The following is a 22,949-nucleotide window of genomic DNA, read 5'->3' as shown; positions in this document are numbered from 1 at the left end:
CTCTGTCTGGCCCGGCTCCACTGTCCTGCCCGACTCAGGAGGACCCCCGTGACTACACGGCCCCGGGAGAATCCAGCGTCACCTGACATCCCAACCCTTGACCCGGTCGCACCTGCAAAGTCACGCTCCCCACGCAAGGTCACGGCTTCACGGGTTCTGGACATCAACATGTGCACGTCCTGGGGGCGGGGCCGTGTTTCAGCCGCAGCCCCTGCACACAGCTGGTGCTCAAGGGGCTGGCCGTGACCACGAGCTGCACGCCGGGGGCCTCGCCGGCCTGGGGACACACACCAGTCTGGGGAGGGGGGCGGGTCTCGGGGTTCCTGATTCTCGGGGGACACTGAGGCTCAAGCCAGGACTTGTCCCACGTTTCCGTTTCCCCCGTTCTTCCAGGGAATGACCTCGGCCTTCACGCGGGGTGTCTCCTACCTCTAGAGATGTCCCCCCACGAGGCCCGGGATCCCCAGGGTCCTGGACCACTGAGGCCGACAGCTTAGGGCAGGGCGGCCCTCTGATGCTGGTGTTGGGACAGCCCCAGGGACCTCAGCCCCGCCCCCAGCATAAAATGTGAACAGTAGAGCTGTGGGTCCAGCGGAGAGGTCGGGGTTCGAGTCTGGATTCTATGGGACAGGCCCGGTGTCTGTAAACAGGCCAGCAGCCCCTGTCTCAGAGGAGGGGGTGGAGAGTAGAAATGTCCCCCTGCCCCCAGCACGAGGCCGCCGGACCACGGGGCCTCACTCTGAAGGTCCCCCGGCCTCGGAGGGTTTGCCGCAAAGTTGCCCCGCGCCAAGGTTTGAACTGGGGGGCACAGGACGGGCACATCCACCACCAGGGGGCAGCCTCAGCCCTCACCTCTGAGTCCCTCCAGGGGTCTCCCCGCCTCCGCCCCCCGGCCAGTAGGGCCCAGGCGGCTGGGTTCATGGAACTGGGGGAGGTGGGGCCGGGGGCTGGAACGGCCGCTGGATCCTTCCCAGACCCTGCCTCCCTGTTCCTACAAAGGGGAGGAGTGGCTCCCCAAGGTTGCCTCGGCCCCAGGAAAGGCCATGGTGCACGGTCCCCCCCATCCCTGCCGCGAAACCCCCAGGGCCTTCCCTGGCTCTGTGCTCCCGGCCTGCACCTGCCTCCGGGCTCCCCCTGCCCTCGTCCCACCCAGTTTCCCTCCTCCCCCAGGCATGGGCCCCGCCAGGCTCACACCTGACCTCACCCAGACAGGACCGGGGCCCCGGCCCAGACAGCCGTACCTCGAAAGGCTCCCGTGTCCCAGAGCCACGTGCGGCCTCACCCCCTTCACCCCCCCCCCGGGGGGGCCTGCCTGGTGCTCGGGCACACGCACACACGCGCGCACACACACACACACACACGGACAAGTCACTCATACACGTGCCCACCCGCGGCGATCCCCCAGGCTTGCAGGGCAGGCCCTCCCTGTGCCGTCGCCCCGCTGCCTGGGGGTCGCCCCCCCCCCACTGACACCTGGAGGCTCCCCGGCGAAGCCGGAGCTGCCCCTCAGGGTGAGGCCCCTGACTCAGGTGAGGACACCCCTCTGGGGGCCCGGGGTGAGCCGAGTCCCCCTCTGCGGCGACTCCCCCCTCGGGGTCCTTCGTCCCCCCCGGCCGGCTTCCACCCTGCCTCTCTCTGGACTGTCTCTTCAGCGGCCCAGCCGCCAGGGGTGCCCTCTCCACCCCCAGAACGCCCACCACGGGTGGTCTGCAAAGTCCTGAGCCTTCGGAGCCCGTGGCGTTGGACCCCGGGGGCCCCTGGGAAACGGAGCCCGAGGATCCGGGGGGCTGGTTCCAAGCCTCCCACTCACAGCCCATTTCCAGTGTCTGAGATGGGGGTTACAGGGGGTCAGCTGCCGAGCCGTGAGCCCCCTCCCCACTGGGGACAGGCGGGGAAGGAGAGCTGGGTGCCTGGGCGGCTCACAGCCTCCTGACTCCTCGGGACCCCAGCCTTCCCCGCCCACCTTGGCCAGAAGATACATTTGTTTGTCCTCAAGGGAAAAAGCCGGGGTGTGGGTCCCTGAAACAAAGGAGAGGGAGCGGCCAGGTTAGTGGGGAGCATCCCGAGAGCAGGGAGAAGGGCCGGCGGGCTGGGGACCCTCGGTGGGGCTGGCGGTCCCGTCCCGTGGTCTCGCGGGGAAACTTCCCTCAGCGGGCAGCGAACAAGTAAGTCCCCGTCCCCACGCAGGGCCTCCCCTGTCTCCACGACCACGGGGGTCGCCGGGCCGAGGCCATCAACCTGTGAGGATCTGGACTCTGACCCCACCCCCAGCACCCGGGGCTGGGGGCCAGATGTGATTTCACTGGGACAAGTGGAGAGCCGTGGCAAGGTGTCCCGAGCGGCGGGGAGGGTGGGCCAGGGGAGCCAGGCCCGCTGCCCTCCCGGCTTCACGGTCCAGACTGGCTGACAGACTGCCCCGGGGAAGGTGGACACACGGGCCCCGGGGCTTCCTGACGGCGGGAGTGCAGCCACAGGAGGGCGGGACAGCGCACTCCCGGGGAGTGTGGGCCCGGCGCGCACAAAGGCCCAGAGGCTGCATTCCGGGTGTGCCCAGGGCTTGGGGCGCGGGTGGGTGTGGCAGGAACTAGGTGCGGGTGTCCCCACCTCGGCCTGAGAGCCAGACTCAGACTTGAGCAATTCTTTCCAGATAATGGGTGTGTGGAAAGCCGGGGCTTCATTCCCAAGGGCTCCGTTTGGGCTCTCAGCCCGTCGGGAAGGATAAAGTGATTCACGTGTGCCCCCCACCCTACCCCCCACCCCGCTGCTCTTGCTGGTCGAGGTGGCTCTTCGGCCAGCCAGCGGCTCAGGACTTACTCCTGGCCCCTCGGGGCTCCCAGAGCGCTGTGGCCCCCAGGCAGGGGTTGCTGGGGGTGGGGACCCGAAGACCGGCACAGTGTGGCCCGGGAAACCGCTCCAGGAACAGCATCCTGGGGTTGGTTCGGGGAACTCGGGGTGCCCAAAGACCAGGGGGACCTGAGGCTCCTAGGGATGGCCTGGGGGTGGCAGAGGGCAGAGTAGGGAGTCCTAAGCCCGGCTTGAACCCCCATAGGGCTCTGGATCCCCTGAGCCCTGCTGACCTGTGTTCTGGAAGACAGGAAAAACCCACAAATACCATGGTTCCCAGCCACTAGGAACGAGATCCTCACCCACCCCTCTGGGTAAGCAGAGTCAGGGAACCCCAAAGGGTCTGTCCTTTTCAGGCTTAGAGCGATTTCAGCCCCAGCAGGTGTTAGAGTTGAATTGTGTCCCCCAAACGTTGGATTCGTTGCCAAAGTCCTAGCACTCTGGACCCCAGAATGGGGACATATTTGGGAACAGGGAGGTCAGAGATGTGATTGGTTGAGAAGAGGTCCTCCTGGAGTAAGGTGGGCCTAATCCAATGTGACCTGTGTCCTCGTAACAAGGGGGGACAGACAGACACGCACAGGAGAACGTCCAGTAGAGTCTGCAGTGACAGCACCATAAGCAGAGCCTGGAGAGAGGCCCTGGACAGACCTCTCCCCGGCTCCTGCAGGGAGTGTGGCCCTGCCCGTGCCTTTATAATGCTGGGGTCCAGAACAGTGAGAGAAGTTTCTGTTGTTCAAGCCCACTTGGTTTATGCAGCCCCGGGACACTAACGAGATAAGTGGGGTAGAGACCTCCTTTGAACCCCACCCTCCCCTGAGAACTGCAGCAGGACAGAGCACCTCTTCCCCCCTGAGCACAGCCTGGTGGCTGCCCCCCCCAACCACCCAAAACATCCCATGCACCCCAAGACGAAGGCCCCCTCTCTCCACAGCCAAGGGCTTCCTTGGGGTGTCATTTCCTTGGGCTTGTGAAGTGGCCGGTGCTGCCATGGATGGGGCCTCCATGAATGGATGGATGATGGATGTGTGGGTGGAGGGGAAGCTGTGGGGCCTATGCTCTCACCTCCGGTCACCTCACCTGGGGGACGCTGGAGGTGCAAATGCTAAGGTTGTTAATTCGGGAGGCACTTTTAGCCGAACGGCCCCGTTGGCCAGAAGTATCCAGACCGGCACAGGCCGCTGGGTTTGCACCACTGCACTCCAGCAATTTCCATGCCGGTTGCCAGGTGAGATTTTTTTTTTTTACAACTTATTTCCTGGCTTGGAAATCTGGAAAAACAAACCGCGTGGTCCCCAAGCCTGCAGGACCGCAGCCTCCTGCCCCACAGCGGGCACCCTGCTCACCGCAGGTGTCCTGGCCAGTCTGCTCTGGACACCGGCCCGGAGAGGGAGACTTGCCCTGCCGGCCCGTGTTCCTGGGACAGATGTCTAACTAAGCTCGGCTCCGACAGCACTGAATTTATGGCAGAGTTTATTTAAAGGAGGAAGCAGCCATAAAGCGTGACACCCAGGGAGTGATGAGCGAGAGCCCCGCGGGAGACACAAAACAGGTACTGACGAATGGGGCTCGTTATTTAAAATTCCACCACGGACGTCGCGGACGGCGGGCAGGCCAGACGCCGCTTGGAGGAGGTGGAGAGTTCGTTTCCTTCCTCTAGATAAACATGCCAGCAGCCAGATCCTTCCGTGGTGATAAATGGCTTCCTCCTGCCACCGGCGTGGGGTCGTGCCTCACGCTGGCCGGAACCGTGGCCCGTCCAATGCTCCGGGCGGGCAGGGCGGCCGCGGGAAGGTGCCAAACATGCCCCAATCCCAGCACGTCCCCAGGCCCCAGGATTCCAGGCATCCCACTCCAGACCCCCAGGGTTCTGGAAATACAGAGGGAGGCAGCCATGACTTCCTGCTCAGCTCGGCTGCAGAGGTAAGGACCTCCCGGGACAGGCTGGGCCCTCGGAGGAAGGGAGCCGGGGCAGGAGGGTGGTGGGGGCCGTCCTGCCCCCCAGGAACACCGGCCGGTGTCGGTTGACGTCTGAGCGCCCGTCTGGCGGGGGAGGTGGTCACTCCATGTCGGATGAGCATCTCTGCCCAGCCCGGGGCTGTTTCAGGAGGAAACTGGTTGACAGATAAGTGGGACCTGGAACCATCCGCCCCAACAGCACTTTCAAACAGTCCAAACGAGGTTATTTGCAAAAGCCAATTGCTGCCATATGCGTCTCCTGGGGCTGGAGGAGAGGAAGGAGGTGAGGCCCCAGCCTGTGGCCTGCGGGGATCCGTCTCCTGCTTCGGAAGGTCACAGACACATTTGTGGTTTCCTGCTTCAGAGGCTCACCTGGGGGTGGCCAGAAAGCGGGACTTAGGGGAGCCTGGGACTTAAGGGAGCCCCCTTCCCCCGGCCCAGAGTGGGGGCCCTCCCTTCCTCCAGGGGGCTGCCTCCTCCCCTCCCGTGCTCCCCAGGGCAGCTCCCTGCTCCGCAGCGAGGAGGTGGCAGGAGTGTGTGTGGGAAGCCAGCAGGAGGAAGGAGCCCCGAGACGAGACAAGATGGTGAACCCCGAAACCATCCTGCTTGCGGAAGTAGCCGGATCCAAAAGGGCCACCCAGCGCGTGACCCTGTTTACAAAAACGCCCAGGGGAGGGCAATCCATACAGACAAAATGCAGATCGATGGCTGCCAGAGTTTAGGGTTGGGGGACTAGGGGAATAATTGCTTAATGGGCACCGCGTTTCCTTTCGGGGTGATGAGAACGTTTCAGAATTTGATAGACCGCTAGTTGCCCAGCACCGGGACCATACCAGCCGGCTCTGAACTGTTCGCCTTGAGACGCTTCATTTTACGTGACGTGAATATCATGTCAATTTTTTTTTTTAATTTTTTTTTTCAACGTTTATTTATTTTTGGGACAGAGAGAGACAGAGCATGAACGGGGGAGGGGCAGAGAGAGAGGGAGACACAGAATCGGAAACAGGCTCCAGGCTCTGAGCCATCAGCCCAGAGCCCGACGCGGGGCTCGAACTCACGGACTGCGAGATCGTGACCTGGCTGAAGTCGGACGCTTAACCGACTGCGCCACCCAGGCGCCCGGAATTTTTTTTTTTTTAAGTGCACGTGGTCCCTCTGGGAGGCACCTACATGGGGACACCTGGGCAGGCGGCCAGTGGGGACAGCAGGTGACAGGTGCACAGAAGGCTGCTCCCCACGGTAGGGCCCGACCATCCGCGTTGTGGGCTTAATAGTGGAGGAACTTCTGGACCCCATTGCAGAAGTGGGTAACTTGTGGGTAACTGGGAGCTCAGGAGCCCTCAGTCTCCCCATCTGTAAAATGGAATCCACAAAGAAACAATGACAGAAGGCACGTGGCCGGGTCCGGTGCACAGCAAGTTATACAAACGGAGTGGTTAGGAAGCAGCCTTTTTCCTGGGTGACGTTTCTTTCTTTCTCTTTTTCTTTTTCTTTTTCTTTTTCTTTTTCTTTTTCTTTTTCTTTTCTTTTTTTTCTTTTTCTTTTTCTTTTTTTTTCTTTTTCTTTCTCTTTTCTTTTTCTTTGTCTTTGTCTTTTTCTTTTTCTTCTTTTTCTTTTTCTTTCTTTTTCTTTGTCTTTTTCTTTTTTTTTCTTTTTTCTTTTTTTTCTTTTTTTTCTTTTTCTTTCTTTTTCTTTTTCTTTGTCTTTGGGTAACATGTCTTTCTTTTTCTTTTTCTTTTTTTTTTCTTTTTCTTTTTCTTTGTCTTTGGGTAACATGTCTTTCTTTTTCTTTTTCTTTTTTTTCTTTTTCTTTCTCTTTTTTCTTTTTCTTTGTCTTTGTCTTTTTCTTTTTCTTTTTCTTTCTTTTTCTTTGTCTTTTTCTTTTTTTTCTTTTTCTTTCTCTTTTTTCTTTTTCTTTGTCTTTCTTTTTCTTTTTTTCTTTTTCTTTTTCTTTTTCTTTTTTTTTCTTTTTTCTTTTTCTTTTTCTTTTTCTTTTTTTTCTTTTTCTTTCTTTTTCTTTTTCTTTGTCTTTGGGTAACATTTCTTTCTTTTTCTTTTTCTTTTTTTTTCTTTTTCTTTCTCTTTTTTCTTTTTCTTTGTCTTTGTCTTTTTCTTTTTCTTCTTTTTCTTTTTCTTTCTTTTTCTTTGTCTTTTTCTTTTTTTTCTTTTTCTTTCTTTGTCTTTGGGTAACATTTCTTTCTTTTTCTTTTTTTTCTCTTTCTCTTTTCTTTTTCTTTGTGTTTGTCTTTTTTTTCTTTTTCTTTTTCTTTTTCTCAAAGAGGAAGAGCATGAGGGGCACAGAGAGAGAGAGAGAGAGAATCCCAAGCAGGCTCCAGCTCAGCACAGAGCCCGATGCGGGGCTCGATCCCATGGCCCTGGCATCATGACCCGAACTGAAACCAAGAGTGGGATGCTCAACCGACTGAGCCACCCGGCGCCCCTGGCTGAGGTTTCTGGTCAGGGTCCACGTCTTACCCTCTCTGCCAGGTGGCCAGCTTCCCAGAGACGGGGGTGTGTCTGGCTCAGGGCTCCTTCCACTGTGCCCTGCAGCCAGGCTCCCCAAACTCCAGGCCGAGGACAGATGGCAGTGCCCCCTGAGAGCACATGCTAAGATTTCAGGCCTTCAGCATCACTGCAACCAAGAAGGGCCCTGGAGACCTGCATTTTTGCAAGTGCGTCCAGTGAGTTGGATACACAGCCAGGTTCAAGAACTTTCTGCCGTCTGACCTTGCAGCAGAGGGTTGGCAAGGCCACTGGAGAGGACAGAGCGTTTGCTTGGGCCCTGGTGGTGCAAACAGCCCGTCCTCTGCCGCCTGGGCTGGTGACAGGGGGACCAGACCCTGTGCAGGCAGGGTCCAGGGTCCAGGCCTCAAGGAGACGCTATTTGAGGATTGCTTTTTTTTTTTTTTTTTTTAACATTTATTCATTTTTTTTGAAATGCAGAGAGAGACAGAGCGTGAACGGGGGAAGGGGCACAGAGAGAGGGAGACACAGAATCCGAAGCAGGCTCCGGGCTCCGAGCTGTCAGCACAGAGCCCGACGTGGGGCTTGAACTCACGGACCTCGAGATCAAAGACCTGAGCCGAAGTCGGCCACTTAACCCACTGAGCCACCCAGGCGCCCCGAGGATTGCTTTTTAACACACAGCAGGACCCTGTCCTTCCCCAACAGGGAATGACCCTCCTAGAGATCCAGGAGTTTAAAAAAAAAAGGCTATTCAAGAACTTGTCAGCTGATTTTTTTTTTTTTAATTATGAAAAGAATGTTTGGATCCTTCCCGCAAAGGAATAGTAAGATTAAGCAACTTAGAAGAGGTGGCTGATGACATACACATACGCCCAGGAAGAAACATCTCTTACTCGCACAGAGCCAACTACGTGGGGAGCCCTGGGAGGTCTGCGCTTAGCCTGGCAGCCGCCCTGGGGGATTTCAGAGTCGGCTGTGGTGTGACGGTGGTGACAGATGCTCACCGCTCGCCCAGGCCAGGCCCTCCGCGCCCCTTTCCCAGCGCCCCCAGCAGCTGGAGCGGGTAACGCAGTAACAGCTCAGGCCGGCCGGTCGTCCAACCGGCTCTGGCCTCTCTCCGCCCGGACCCACCAGCCCCAGCGCACTTCCCACTTGGTGTGGCCGTGGCTCGCGGGCGGAAATGGCCCAGGCCTGGCCCGTCGGCTCCTCTGCAGAGGATTCTGGAGGAAGATTCTGAAGCCCCAAGAGGGCCACAAGCCGGAAGGAGCCTGGATCCCGGAATGACCTTGTGGGGTGGACACGCCCACCGCCGCCGCGGACCCGTGTCGAATCACGACGTCCGCGACTCACGGAAGAAACAGGCCTTTGCTGTGCGGAGCCACTGACACTGGGGTCACGAACGGTGGTGGTCGTCTTGCTGCCGTGGACTAATGGTCACGGCCACAGTCGGCCAGGCTCTCGTCGGGGAAACAAAGCTCCGGGTTGGTGGGGGGGGCGGCGGGGCAGGTAAATGGGCCGAGGTCACAGCCAGGGTCCGGGGAGGCCAGCCCTCAGTGGCCCCTGTCGGAGGAGAAATCGAGACTCGGACAGCCCGGGTTGCCAGCTGGTAGTTCTCGGGGAGCGGGGACTTGAACTGCCACCTCAGACTTAGACCGTGACCGCATGGACCACGTGGACCACGTGGGCTCCGTGGCCATGTCACATTCTGGGAACCAGAAGGAGCAGCCGTGAGCACCCCCAGCCCCGTGCGCCCCCTGGGAGCCAGCGTCCCCTTGCCGCGGGCCAGCCTGGGGTCTCGTGGGGACGACTCCACTCCCAGGCAGCCAGCTCCCCGCTCACTGTCTGTCCCGGCCCCCCGACTCCCGGGCCGTGCCCCCCCCCACCCCCCTGCCCCCGGCCGCCCAGTCCTTCCCAGCCTCTCAGACACCAGCTGGAGCCGGCTTATCGATGGCGGCATTTGTCGGATGGACGCTCAGGGTCGCCTCCGAGAGGCCTCCCAACACCCCGCCTTGTGGTCCAGCCCGCTGCCCTCCCTCCTGAAGCATCGTCCACTTACTTGTTTATTGTCCCCTGTCCCCAGATGCGTGGGCCCCAGAAGGCCGGGGACGTTGGGCCGTGTGACGCTCGGAGGTGGCCACGATGCCTGGTCCCCGACACAGAAGAGCAGGTGCTCGGCGTTCGTTGTCTGAAAGGATCAGCCGTGAAGTCACCACGGTTTCCTTCCCCCTCGTCGCTGTCTCCCTCTGTGGTGCAAGGGCCTGGGAGCGGGGCTCGGGCCACGCCTGGCAGGACGGCCTGGCGGCCAGGGGCCGCAGCACAAGGGAACGTTGGTGGGGCTCCGGGCTCCCGTGGATGCGGCCTCGTGGTCCAGCAGAGGCTCCCGCGAGGCCGTGTTCTGAGCCACGGGACAGGGGCAGGTGGCTGATACCTCTCAGCGTGATCTCTGATGGCCTCAAGGCCTCATCGAACGCCTGGTAAATCTGCACGGCTTCGTACGGTATTCTACGCCACCATCAGAACTGTGACAGGAGTGGGGTTCCAGGCAGATAAAGGAGGCCCTGCCTGACCTCCCGGGGTCCCTGCCTCATCCGGTCCAGAAACAGGGCCGGGCAGTCGGCACCCAGGCATCCAGGGTGTCCGGGGTCCCGAGGAGGTGGGCAGATCTTCTCCGCGGAGGACCCTGTCCCCAGAAGTCCTTCCTTATCGCCCAGCGCCTGGCCAACTGTCACTTCCTCTGGGGGACCGTCTCCACGGGCCTTCCCGGCCAGCCCGGCCCCATCCGCTTCCCTGCCGTCCACCGCCCTCCAGGCACGCCGGCCCTCCGCTCCCACACCGGCCTGCATCCGTGGGGCCGCCTCTGCCCACGAGGCTCCCTGACCCCACCTTCACAGGGTGGCCTCCTCCTCGGGAGACAGAGATGCCGCCCCAACACCCCGTCCTCCTGGGCACGTCCCTGCCCTTGTCCTCCTCTGCCTGTGACATCACAGCTTGCTGCACATCTGCCTCCTTGTTCACCTGGAGAAAGGATTCTGAACAGAGTTGTAGGGGTTGAACAGGGACCCGCAAGAGGTATGTCCTCATCCGAATCCCCGGATCCTATGAGTGAGGCCTGATGGGGAGAAGGGTCTACGCGGGTGTGATTAAACCAGGGACATAGAGATGAGATCCCCCTGGATTGTCGGGGGGGAGGGGTTCGCTAAACCAGTGACTATGTCCTTGTAAGGGAAGGGGAGGGGAACCCAGGAGGGGCCACGTGACCATGGAGGCTGCACCCACTCTCCCAAAATGTTGGCCCCAGCCCCTCCCGCCCTGCGGGGCTGAGGGGGGTCTGAGTGCGGGGAGGGGGCCTGAGCGGCGGTGAACGGGACTTGTACACAGACCAGACCCGACTGGCGGGGGGAGGGGGGGTCATCACGGGTGGAGTAAGACTCCGCCATGGCCGGAAAGCCACGGGCGCCTTGGGTGGCGGTGGGGGGACTGCGGGGCCACGTCTGTTTCCTGTCGCTGCGCGTTCAGCCTGTTGTCTCTCGGTTCCCTGGGCCAGGAATCGGGGGCAGCTGGGCCCTCTGCCTGGGGGCTTAGGTGGCTGAAATGAAGGTGGCCTCAGGGAGGAGCAGCCCCCACACTCACTGGAAGTGTCAGCAAAGGTCATGTTCTGGCAGGTCTAGAGCTCCTGGTCAAGCCTTGGACTTCAGGGCAGGCCTCGGCCTTCTTCTAAACGCTTGCCTGATTAGGCCAGGCCCACCCAGCCTCACTCTCATGAGGAACCCAAAGTCAACTGATTAGGGACTTTGAGTACATCGGCAAATGCCCTTCACCTTTGCTCTATAACAATCCATCGTCACAGACATGACATTCCATCCCATTTGCCATATTCTGTTGGTCATAGGTAGGTCCCGTCTGCCCAGGCTCAAAGGAAGAGAATTTCACAAGCATGTGACTCATTGAGAACCGCCCCCCCCCCATCTCTCCCCTTCACCCTGGAGTGTGTCCACCACATAAAAATTGCTTATTTTTTGTAAACTGTATTTAAAATATTTTCTTAATGTTTATTTATTTTTGACAGAGAGAGACAGAGCATAGTGGGGGAGGGGCAGAGCGAGAGGGACACAGAATCCGAAGCAGGCTCCAGGCTCCAGGCTCTGAGCTGTCAGCACAGAGCCCGACGCGGGGCTCGAACCCACGAACCGTGAGATCGTGACCTGAGCTGAAGTCGGATGCTGAACCGACGGAGCCACCCAGGTGCCCCTTTGCAAACTTTATTTAAAAAAATTTTTTAAAAACCCTGTAATCTTGTGAATGCAATGCTTGAAGTCCCTCCCGGGACCCTGGGAAGCACCTGGGTAGAGAGAGGATCTGAACTCTAACCTGTATTCGCTTCACAGAAAGTCTGCATTTGATGACGGGTCAGGGAGGGGACATCTGACAAGGCTGTCCGAGGTTAAGAATTGGGGCAACAAAGACCTTTCCCGGGGGGGGGGGGGACCCAGGAGGCCAGCCCACTCCCTGCTGGCTCCCGAGGGGCCACTGCCCTGATCTGCCGTGACAGGACCTGGGACATGGCCAGGGCCCAGGGCACGACTACGGTGTACTAGTTAAGATCCCAGGGCACCTCAGCTCTTGGGGGGCCCCGGCCTCCCCGATTTGTACCGGTTTCTGCAAATGTCTGGCTGACCCTACGCTGTGGGCGCCTTCACCCAGATGCCCAGCAACCAGGCCTGATCCCGGCGACAGGAAGTCAATTTAGGGACAGCGAAGTAGAGGGAGGGAGGTGGGGAGACGGGGCTGGTGCCGAATCACGTGGGGGGTCCCTGGGGCAGAGGCGCCCCCTCTAGGGGCAGTGGCCGAGAGGCTCTGGGGTCGGACGCACACCCCCGCCCCCGGCTCAGAGGGGGTGGAGTCGTGCACCTGGCATCTTGGATGCAGAAACTCAGCGTCTGTGGGTTCATTTAAACCAGTAAACCGGACCCCGGAGCTTGCTCGCTCGCTCTCTCTTCCTGTCTCAAAAATAAATAATAATTTTAAAAAACTGGGGCACCTGGGTGGCTCCGTCGGTTAAGCGTCCGACTTCGGCTCAGGTCACGATCTCTCAGTCCGTGAGTTCGAGCCCCGCGTCAGGCTCTGTGCCGACAGCTCGGAGCCTGGAGCTGCTTTGGATTCTGCGTCTCCCTCGCTCTCTGCCCCTCCCCTGCCGGCACTCTGTCTCTTTCTCTCTCAAAAATAAATAAAAGTCTTTTCGAACGTAATAATAAAGCAGTAAACTCTAAGGCCGGGGAGGGTGTCCACCTGCTGGCCGTGCTGTGTCTGCTCTCAGGGGCACATGCGTGAGCCTGCACACCGTGGCTGGGGGCGGGACACCTGGCTTCTCCACTCAGCCCTGGACTCGCTGCGGGACCTCGGTCGGCCCCCCAGTTTCTTTATCGGCACAATGCGGGGGTGTGAAAAGAACATGCAGACCTTGAACTCTCCGTTCGAGCAGTTTGGGGCAGGAGTCTCCTGCAGAACACAGATTAACCCAGGGGTGAAGGGTGGAGCTGAGAGACTGAATGAACCTTTCAACCCCGTCTCAGTTTTGTAGCTTCGTGGGATTCCCGGGCCCCTGGGAAGGAACGCTAAAAGCAAAAAACGGTAACACGTAAGCTGTGCAGTCTGATCCCCAGGTCCCGGACCCTCCCGCGTGGCAACCCCCCCCCCAGCACACCCCCAGTTTCTGGGGTGCAGCTACTCTCTCCTGCTCCCAGACCACGGCAGCCCCCAGGCACACACCTTCACCTCCGTTCTCGCCCTTCCAGTCTGTTCCTCACGCTGCAGCCAGGAAGGGATCGGGGCTCGTCTGGGTCAAGAGCCAGAGGCAAAGACAGCCTTCGGGTGTCCCACGCGCATTCTGTCTCTGTCTCTCTTAAAAATGAACGAACATTAAAAAAAAAAAAAAGAAACAAAGAAAAAGAAAGTGGAAACCCAGCTGACAACGGGAGGAAGAGATTTCTGACGCGTGTATCTGATAAGGAACTTGTTTCTAGAGTATACGAAGAGCTCTTACAACTCAACAACAAGGCAGAACGGACTCCAATTTAGAAATGGGCAACGTGTTTGGGGAGACGTGTCTCCCAAGAAGACGCGCGAAGGGTCAGGAAGCAGACAAAAGACGCCTGAGGCCCTGAGTCATTAGAGAGACGCTAGTCGAAACCACAGCAAGAGGCAAGGGCACACGAGGAGAGTGGCTCCAAGTGTAGACGCAAACGATCCCAAGCGTCGGCGAGGATGTGGAGAATCGTCACCCTTGTCTGCTGCCGGCAGGGACGCAAAACGGTGCAGCTGCTTTGGAAACACCGTCTGGCAGTTTCCCCCAGATGCTAACCGGACCACATGGACCCCGTACTTATGAAAACACGTCTGTGCAAAATCTCGTGCATGTGTGATCGGAACAGCATTATCCCGGACAGCCCCAGACCAGGCACAGCCCACATGTGCCCCAACTGGTAAGACGGGCTATGGTCCAGCCAGTGAAGGGAACGCAGTGTTCACGCGTGTTCCGGGACAGACGAAACTCCGAATAACCGCTGAGGGAGAGGAGCCAGACACAAACGACCACAAACGGTACGATTCCATTTGACTCAGAATTTCCAGAAAGTCCTCAATCTATACAGCTAGTAAGTGGATTAGTGGGTGTCTGAGGTTGGGGTTGGGGGGTAGGGTAGGAATAGGAAATGACTACTAACTGGGGTCGACTTTCCCTTTGGGGTGACAAAGATATTCTAAAATTAGACTGTGGTTACTTTGTACAACTCCATGAATATACACTACAAAATGGAATTTGAATTCTTTCTTAATAAAGCCATCTTTTCATGTCAAAGGCCACAATGTCAAAGGAAAATAACTAAAATATTTGTTGGGGGACCTGGGGGGCTCAGTCTGGCGAGCATCCGACTTCAGCTCAGGTCACGATCTCACGGTCCGTGAGTTCGAGCCCCGCGTCGGGCTCTGTGCCGACAGCTCGGAGCCCGGAGCCTGCTTCGGCTTCTGCGTCTCCCCCTCTCTCTCTCTGCCCCTCCCCTGCTCACATTCTGTCTCTCCCTGTCCCCAAAATAAATCAACATTAAAACATTTTTTTTAATATTTGTCATTCATATGACAGAGTAAGAGCTCGTGTCCTTAAGAAGTAAATAGCATTTACGAAGCAATAAAAGGTGTGCCACTCAATCTAGGCGAGGTTATGCTACAGTAACGAAACGACCCCCGAACCGTTGAGGTTTGAAACTGCGATGGCTTGTTTCTGGCTCATAATACACGTCCGTCCAGGGTCTGGGGACATCCCGGGCTCGCCACTGCTCCTCGGGGACCATCTCAAATGGTGCCAGTCTGCCACGCCAGGCAGAAAAGACCTCACACTGGTGATTGGAAGCTCAGCCTGGTAGTGACGTGCAAACCACCCTTCACAAAATGGGGTCCAGTCTGGCCGCGTGGCGACCGCGTCCAGCCAGCAGCGCTAACGGGGACCACGAGAAGGCCCACCGCCCAGCAGGGAAGAGGGACACGAGATGGGCACGGCGGCTTCACGGGGAAGGAACCGAAGTCACTCCCGCACACGCGAAGATAGTTGAGCTCCGGTGAAAGTGGAGAGTTGCAGAAGGAAGCCACACGGCTTCACCTACCCACGATTCCAAGGGTGCGTCACACGCGGTGCGAGGGGAGACTCACCACGGAGACGCTCGTCACGGCCGTGCAGACCATGAATCGGTCTCCGAAGCATCCACCGGATGCTTCTCCACCGGACCTAGTGACTGTGCTTTTTGCCTCCCCTCCTTCCCCCCTTCCTTCCTTCCCTCTCTCTTTCTTTCTTCTTCTTTTGGTTAATGTTTAAGTTAAGAGAGAACCAGAATACAAGCAGGGGAGGGGCAGAGAGAGAGAGAGAGAGGGAGGGAGGGAGGGAGGGAGACCCAGAATCCGAAGCGGGCTCCAGGCTCCGAGCTGTCGGCACAGAGCCCGACGCGGGGCTCGAACCCACGGACCGCGAGATCGTGACCCGGGCCGAAGTCGGACGCTCAACCGACCGAGCCACGCAGGCGCCCCCGCCTTTCTCTCTCTTTCCTTCGCCTCATCCCTGTATCTCTTTGAAACGGTAAAAACGCTAAGCGAACAACCACAGCCCTGTCACAATTTTCAGCATTATCAAAAGTCTGCTTCACTCATTTTTCCTTCGATACTGACTTCCTTCTGCGCCCTAGCTCACAGCTTTCGGCGTCTCTCGATCCTGTTTCTGATCTAACCGCAGGCGCCTCCTCCCTGCTCCCCCCCCCGCCCCATTTCCCAGCGAGGGAGCGGCTGGGGGCAGGCGCCCTGGCCTCTCTCTGGACGTGTGGCTCCTCAGAGAAGATGCCGGCTGGCCCGGCCCCGTGGCCTCCAAACGCCCAGGGGTGCGTTGGAAATTTAGAGTTCACGTTCCTGAAAAGCCAGTCCCTCTGTTGGTAGGCCCGTCTGCCCCAGGGGCGACTTCTGGAAATTCCAAACCACCGACCTCCCAGCTTCGAAATAGCCCAGTTCTCTCAAACGCCATAAAACTCAATGTAAACAACTTTGCGACTCCAGCCACGGGTGTCCGGGTTCCCCGAGAGGTTGCTAGGATATTATCTCTGCCGGGAAGTTTATCCGCCAAGTTTGAAGGCCAGCAGAGAGCTTTTGCGGCAAAGTGGACGTATTCGCAAAGGTCGAGCGCCCCCTCCTCCCAGCGGGGCGCCCAGGGTGGCGGCAGCCCTGGGTGCTCACGGGAGGACGCTGCCCTGACCGTGGTCTGCCTGGCGGCAGGATCCTGGGGGAGCAGCTTCAAGCTGTCCCCGGGGCTGCCCCCTCCCTGTCCCGCATGCTTGGAGAACCGGTCACCCAGCCCTGGGAGGGACTGTGGGGTGGCTGCGACCAGGGCGCTGGGCGGGCTCCAAGACCCGTCAGCACAGCCATCCCGGGCTGCATTTCCAGCCACGGCGCAGGAAAGGGGGCTGTCCCGTCCCTGTCACCAGGGCAGCAGTCCTAGGATTTGCCGTTTCTCTCATACTAACGGCCCACGTTGATGGCCTGACCGCCGTCGACATTGTTCCCTCGGGGACAGTGAAGTAAAAAGGCCGATGAACGTGGTCTGGGGACTCAGGGGTCCCAGGGAAGGACAAGGGTGCCCCAAAGAGTCACCCGCTCCCAAGCTGAGCCTGATCCGGGGGCCCCCCGGGGGTCTTTCTGTCTTCCAGCTTCTCAGCTCAGATAATTGGGTGTTAACCCATTGGGGGGAATCCCTCCCCAGGGCCTTTGCACATGCTATGCCCTCGGCCTGGTTCATCCTGACCCACCCCAAAGCTGCACCCACGAGGCAGATCTAAGTTCCTTGTTTGGGAGGCTGTCATCCATCACCCCCAACGACAGCAAGAACCCCATCCAGCCGTAACCTCGCCTGTGTGCGTCTCTGTGCCTGGTGACATGAGCCGTTCCCGCTCGTGTTCCAGTCCTTACTCTCCTCTGGCTTCCCCAGGACCACCACAGGAATCCCAAGATCAGCCCACCGCTGGGGCTGGGCTGGGCTTCCCCCAGGGAAGGTGTCCTCACCTAGGCACTATGGACATTTGGGGTCAGAACATTCTTTGCGGTCGAGGCCTGTCTAGAGGCCTGGCACCCACCGGATGCCAACAGCACCCCTCCTCCCGGCTGTGACAGCCAAAACTGTCTCCAGACGACTCCAAGTGGCCCCCCGGGGGGCAAAATCACTGCCCCGGGGCAGCCTTCCTGTCCACAGGAAGCTGGAAGGGAGAAGATGACGGTCTGTTCGGACGTTGAGCCCGGCCTCCCCCTGCCCGGGGCCACCCACACATTTCTCCTCCGCTCGGCTCCACAAGGAAAGACCTACAGGTCTGGCAGGTTGAGGCCAGAGGTGCCGTGTCTGAAGCAGGTGTGAATCCCGGCCCTGACCTACCCGCCTGTGACCCGAGGCCTCCCTCAGGCGCCTTTGAAGGGACAGCCCAGACAGGGTCCCTCCGCAGAAGAAACGATCGTTAGCGCCAAGAGGTCCGGCGCGTCAGATGAAACCGCCAGTGCGGCCGGAGGCGGTGGGAGCACGGCACCCTCTCCCCCAGGCCCGGATCCACGTGGAGAAGACCCTTGAGGAGCCAGCCGGGCAAAGGTCAGGGCCGTCGGGGGGTGGGGAGCTTCCGGCCAGAGACGTCGCCTAGCCAGGAAGCCGCTCTGACGGTCGGATCCGGGGAGGGGAGCACACCTGCCCCCGTCGTCCCCTCCCCACCCACGCGGCCTCTCGCCCGGACGGCCGCCCCGGCTTCCTCCTCTGACCTCCACTCTGGCCCCTCCGATCCAAGCTCCACCCCAAAAAGCAAACTGGCCGCACCCCGACGTCCAGGCCGCTGGCGGGCAGCTTGCCTCCCGTCCTCAGACCTCAGCTCCAGCACAATCTTCTGTAGGCGGCGTCCCCTGGCCTCGCTGGCCAGGACCCATTTGCGTGGTACCCACGTCCCAGGTGCCCCGGTGTCCCCAGTCTGTGTGCTTTCTGGATCGAAGGCGGTCTGCCCTTCAGACGTGAGCACCCAGGAGGGGAGGCCTGGGCCTGCCTTGGCCCCTACGTGCAGTTCGACAGCAGGCAGGGCGCCGTGGCGACTTGGGGGCTAGAGGAATGAATAAGCCCGCACCAACGAGGGCTCTCCCTCCGCCAGCGACCGAGGGCCGGACTCCAGGCCGCCGCTGGCCACCGAGTCACTGCCCAGCCTGGCCACTGACCCCGCATGCAGCCTCTGCCCTCGATGAAGCCGGCCTGACGTGGCCATGCAGAGACCTCCGACGTGTGGGAGGGCAGGGACGGATCAGCGGCCCGGAGGGTTCTGGAATTTTCGGAAGGTGCTGAGGTTGACCCAGACCCAGGCCCTGGGGAGCGTTCGTTCTCAGCGACATGCGAAGGGTAAGGACCGCAGAGAGCTTGCTCCCCGGGCGCCCCTCCCACCTCCCGCGGGGGCCAGACCGGAGGGTGGCGGGGGTCCGCATCACAGCGGCTCTTTCCCACGCCGCCCCCTCCCGCGGTGGAAAGACCGGGTCCCAGGAGGGAGGCTATTACAGGGACTGGCCCCGGCCAGGCCCGGAAGCGGGCGCTGGGAGCCTCTCCAGGCCCGGCCCTGGGAGAGCAGCAGCAGAGGACTCCCGCCGGGAGCCCCGGAGACGCCCCCCGAGGAGGCCGCTCTGCGTCAGGCCGCTGGCAGGGAGGGGGCCCCCTGGGTCCACTGGGGCCCTTGTCCAGGTCTTGAATTCAGGACCCCGAAGGCCCTTCCGACTCCGCACCTTCGGGCCTGCCACTGAGGGAGAGAAACTTGTTTCCCATCAGGACCCTGAAGGTGGGGACCAGGTGAGAACCTTCCTGGTAGAAAGGAATCTAATCATGTCCTGTCGTGTGAAGGTTCTTGGTAAGAGTCACTTGGAACGTTTCCACCTCCTCACAAACAAGCATTTCCTTGGAATCACCCGGTCGCGGTTGACAAGCCTGTTGGGCTGTCGGCACCTCGCGGGAGGGCACGGCCCCTTCTTTGAGTTCCTCTGACACCGTTTCTGCTCAGGGGCGCGAGGCGGGTGGCCAGGGCAGGAGCGTCACCTGCCTGAGCCCCAGAGGTCCTTGGCACAGAAGAGCTGGCAGGAGGAACCCAGACCCCTGCTGAGCTGGGCAGGGTTCAAGGAAAGGCTCCCGGCCCAGGTGGGAAGAGGGGCTGGAACACCGAGGGAAACTGAGGCAGAAGCCCGGCCTTCAGACTGCACGCACAGTGGGGTTCACGGGAGTCTGGCACCCTCCAGGGCTCGGTTCTCACTGTGCTAACCTGTCACAGCTCATTCCGTCACCCCTGGGGCCGGGGCTCTGGGTCTGGCCTCCTCCGGTCGGAGGCACCTGGGGTGGCAGAAGCCTGCACCCCCAGGCTGTGGAATGCACTCTCAGGGTGCCTGTCTGCTCTCTGGGGGGGCTTCCTGCTCCGGGGCCGGAAGGCTGGGTCCCTCAGGTAAAACGGAGACATCCTCCCCGGGGCCCAGCACACCTTCTCTGGAGCCGCCTCCCCCTCTGGCTTCTGGCCTTTCCCCCTCCCGCCCCCCCACCGGGCTCAGGCTACCCCCACCCACCTGCAGGTTTCACCTGGCAGATGCCACGCAACTCTGAAACCCGCACGGACCACAGCTTCCGTGGCCGAGTTGTTGCCCCGAGGAATGCATCCGTGAAGGCAACCACAGGAGAGCGAGTCAGAAGGCAAGTCTGAGCCACCGTCCGTGGGAGGCGTGGGGTCGAGGACACTCGTGGACCTCTGCTACTTCTCTGAGGCTGGTCCTCGGGATATTGGCCTTCGGCCTCAAGGGGCCTCGATCAGGAAAGACTCATTTCCCAGCGGACACTCCCTAGGGACCGTAGAGATGGCAGGCGCTCAGCAACTATTTAGTGGGTGGGAGGAAGGGAGGTAAGAAGGGAAGGAGGGAGGTTGGATGTGTGGGTAGACGGCCGATGGGTGGAAGGAAGGAAGGATGAGTGAGTATGTGGGGGGTGGATGGACGGGTGGGCGGATGGGCGGGTGGGCGGGTGGGGTGTGGACGGAGAGGTGAATGGGTGGGCAAGTGAATGGGTTTCCCAGGAGGGAAACCCCGTTACCGTAGAAAGACGTTGACAATAACGGGCGACCAAGGACTCATGCCAGTTTTCTGCAGGCGTCGAGATTGCTCACGGTTTTGGTTCTCGTCCTGTGCTCTTCCGTGTGGGAGACAGCGGGAGCCCCGGACCACGCTTGAGTGAGAGCAGCCTGCGCCACCGCCTCGCCAGGAAGGAGGGCTTTAAGTGCGGGACTCGGTCTTTGCTGAGGCCGCAGGTGCCCAGGGAGGGAGGCGCTCAGCGGGCGGCCATGGGGGGGGGGGGGGGGCGGCTGAATCTGGGAGGGGCGGGGGGACAGGGACACCCAGGCCACCGCGGAATCTCTCCTCTGTTCCTGTACGAAAGGGTCCACACGGCCTGAAAGGAAAACCACCCAGGTAGGGGGTCACGGAGACCTCTGTACAGGCCGCCTGCCCGTGTCAGTATGCACTCTGTGTCCCACACCGGGGCACCGCTCCTCGGGCATCGTCCGCGCAAGACCTCATATGTGTGCACTCGCCGTGCCCTCTGTCAGGAGGAAGACGCATCCTCATGGCCACCCAGCCAGAGGCCAGCAGCGCGGACGGAGGGACACCCACACACCCGGAGTCCGGCATTTCCACAGTCTCTGCAGTTATCAAAGAAGAGATGAAAACCCAAAGTGGTCTGTGGGACCCTCCGGGCCCATGGAACGTTCTGGACTATTCCAGGACATTCTGGAAACCCCCGTCCCTGATGCTCCAAGCATTACAATCCGTGGAAACGGCCCCGGGGCTTCAGCTCGTGCTTCTGAGAAGAACAATTCCGGTTGACCTAGTAGGTGTTCTTGGCCCAGAGGCGGCCGTGCCTCTCCCCATCCCACGGTCCTCCCCAAGCTCAGCAGCCCCACCCGGGCCCCACGTCCCCGGCACTCAGGTGTTTTTTGGATATCCCTGGCGACATCTGGTTCTGTGGGTCCGCAGAGAGCCCTGGGCCCCTGTGCTTTCAAAATCTCTCCAGGTGACTCCAATCCACAGCGAGGGCCAGGCCACGGCCACGGCCACGCAGGGCTGCGGGTCTGCCGGCCGCCCCGCCAGCCCCCTCCCCTCCGGGCAGGTGTACATCACGAGAATCCGAGTCGACAAACTTCAGCGGGCCCCCACGCCACGCCCTTGAGACGGTCTGGCTGAGAAGGTCTCCTGGACTTGCTCTGCCCCTCCCAGCCCTGCCCCCTGCCCCGTCTCCGAGCCCTGGGCGTCTCCTGCAGCTCTGAGCCCCACCACCGCCTGGCATCATCGAGAAGGGCACACGTTCAGGTTGGGCCTGCTTGTCAAGGGGACCCTGAGTCACCGGGTGTGAGCCGGGAACAAAGCCGGTCTGGGGAGGGGCCGGAAGCTCCGGGGGTGGGGGTGGGGGGAGATTAGGCTGCAGGGAACGAGAAACAGGGGGGCGGCAAGGCTCTCTCCCGGCATCTGCGGGCCTGACTCATGGCACAGAGAGCAGAGGATAAGGAGTGGCCGTGATAAGGGACCGATGTGACACAGAGAAACCCCTTCCGAGCCCCGCGCTGAGCTGCCTTTCCGAGGAATTCTCCCTGGAAGAGAAATGACTCAGGCTGCTCCCAAGGGGGGGGCCCCGAGAGTGACTAAAGACTGGGACCGCAGCTGGCCCTGGAATGCCACGGAGGTCACGGGCCCTGGTCCCGCCCCCTCGTAGTCGAGAATCCCCACACAGCTTTTGACTCCCCTAAAACTTAACCACTAACAGCCTACTGTTGACTGGAACCCTTACCGATAGCATAAATCGTCAATGAACACATTCTGTTTTGATGTGTATTATATATTGTATCCTTCCAATAAAGCAAGCCAGAGGAAAGAAAGTGTTATTAAGAAAATCAGAGGGGCGCCTGGGTGGCTCCGTCGGTCAAGCGTCCGCCTTCGGCTCAGGTCACGATCTCGCGTTTCATGAGTTCGAGCCCCGCGTCGGGCTCTGTGCTGGCAGCTCAGAGCCTGGGTCCCGCTTCGGATTCTGTGTCTCCCTCTCTCCCTGCCCCTCCCCGGCTCGCACTGTCTCTCTCTCTCCCTCTCTCCCTCTGACCCTCCCCTACTCACACTATCTCTGAGTCTCTCAAAATAAATAAGTAAACTTTAAAAATAAATAAATACATAAATTCATACATACATAAACATTAAATAAAAAAAGAAAATCATAAAGAAGAGAAAATACATTTACAGCCCTGGGCCGCGTTTAAGGAAAAAAAAAAAAATCTGTGCGTAAGCGAACCGCACAGTTCAAGGGTCGCCTGTATTTTCAAAGGTGTGACCAGGGGAAAGAGAAACCAATGACAGAGACATGCCTGGGGCCCCCATGGCTGGCAGCAGAGGAGGGGGGCCCGTGTGTCCCACACTGAGGAGGCCAGGGGAGGGGGGGGTCACTGTACAGGATGAAGCTGTGCTGTGAGAGCACGGTGGCAATGCCCCCTCGGGGGAGGGTGGCTCCATGGGCTGGCGGAAGGTTTCTGACGCACCACCGACCCTGGACGCGAGAGGGGATCCTTGGCCCTGGAAGGGTGTCGGCCTCCGTGACCTGTCACACCTGCTGGTGGGAAGAATTCGGGGCGAGCTAAGTCCTGCTCCTGGGGGTGTGGGATGCTAAGCCAGCCTACACGAAATCGGGCTCCATGGCGAATGCGCATCTGCAAGCCTCCGTGGGCTTGGCCACCAGGGCCTGCCAGTCGGGTCAGGCTCGCCAAGTGACAGCCACCCCCACGGCTCAGGGTCACAGGGGACTTCCAGGTGACTCCGACGGAGCAGCCCTGTCCCGGAGCACAGTGGCACCGGGACGAATGGACTCCAACCCGGACGTCGCAGAGTGGGGCTGGGGGCCCATCGTGGTCCCCCGGAAACCCAGGGGGAGGCCGAGTTCACCCTGATGAGGCAGGCGGGGGACGGGGCGGCCTCGTCGAACACCTTGGAAGGTCACGAGCCCTGGATGGGGCTGGCCGAGTCCCACACGTCACCGGGAAAGAGCTTTTTGCGCCAGCCAGAAAGCGCATCCCTGTTTCGGTGCTGAA

At 60.0% G+C, this 22,949-nt stretch overlaps 1 long non-coding RNA gene across 8 annotated transcripts; it reads left to right on the top strand.

Moving 5' to 3' along the window:
* Positions 1–4,447: 4,447 nt before the first annotated feature.
* LOC147576309 (uncharacterized) lies at positions 4,448–21,755 on the top strand. Of its 8 annotated transcripts, XR_015240647.1 has the most exons (6): positions 4,448–4,767; positions 7,747–10,338; positions 11,336–11,511; positions 19,411–19,528; positions 19,978–20,135; positions 20,433–21,755. It is a non-coding gene; the product is annotated as an uncharacterized LOC147576309 (long non-coding RNA). The 8 variants fall into 8 exon arrangements; XR_015240648.1 differs by lacking the exon at positions 11,336–11,511 and having other exon boundaries at positions 4,449–4,767; XR_015240649.1 differs by lacking the exons at positions 4,448–4,767; positions 7,747–10,338; positions 11,336–11,511 and adding exons at positions 13,209–13,866; positions 17,967–18,208.
* The last annotated feature ends 1,194 nt before the right edge of the window (positions 21,756–22,949 follow it).

This window comes from Puma concolor, chromosome D1, assembly GCF_028749965.1.
Source record: "Puma concolor isolate L17-30 chromosome D1, mPumCon1.1.hap2, whole genome shotgun sequence".
NCBI classification, from domain to species: domain Eukaryota; kingdom Metazoa; phylum Chordata; class Mammalia; order Carnivora; family Felidae; genus Puma; species Puma concolor.
This window is presented reverse-complemented; position numbering and strand designations above follow the sequence as displayed.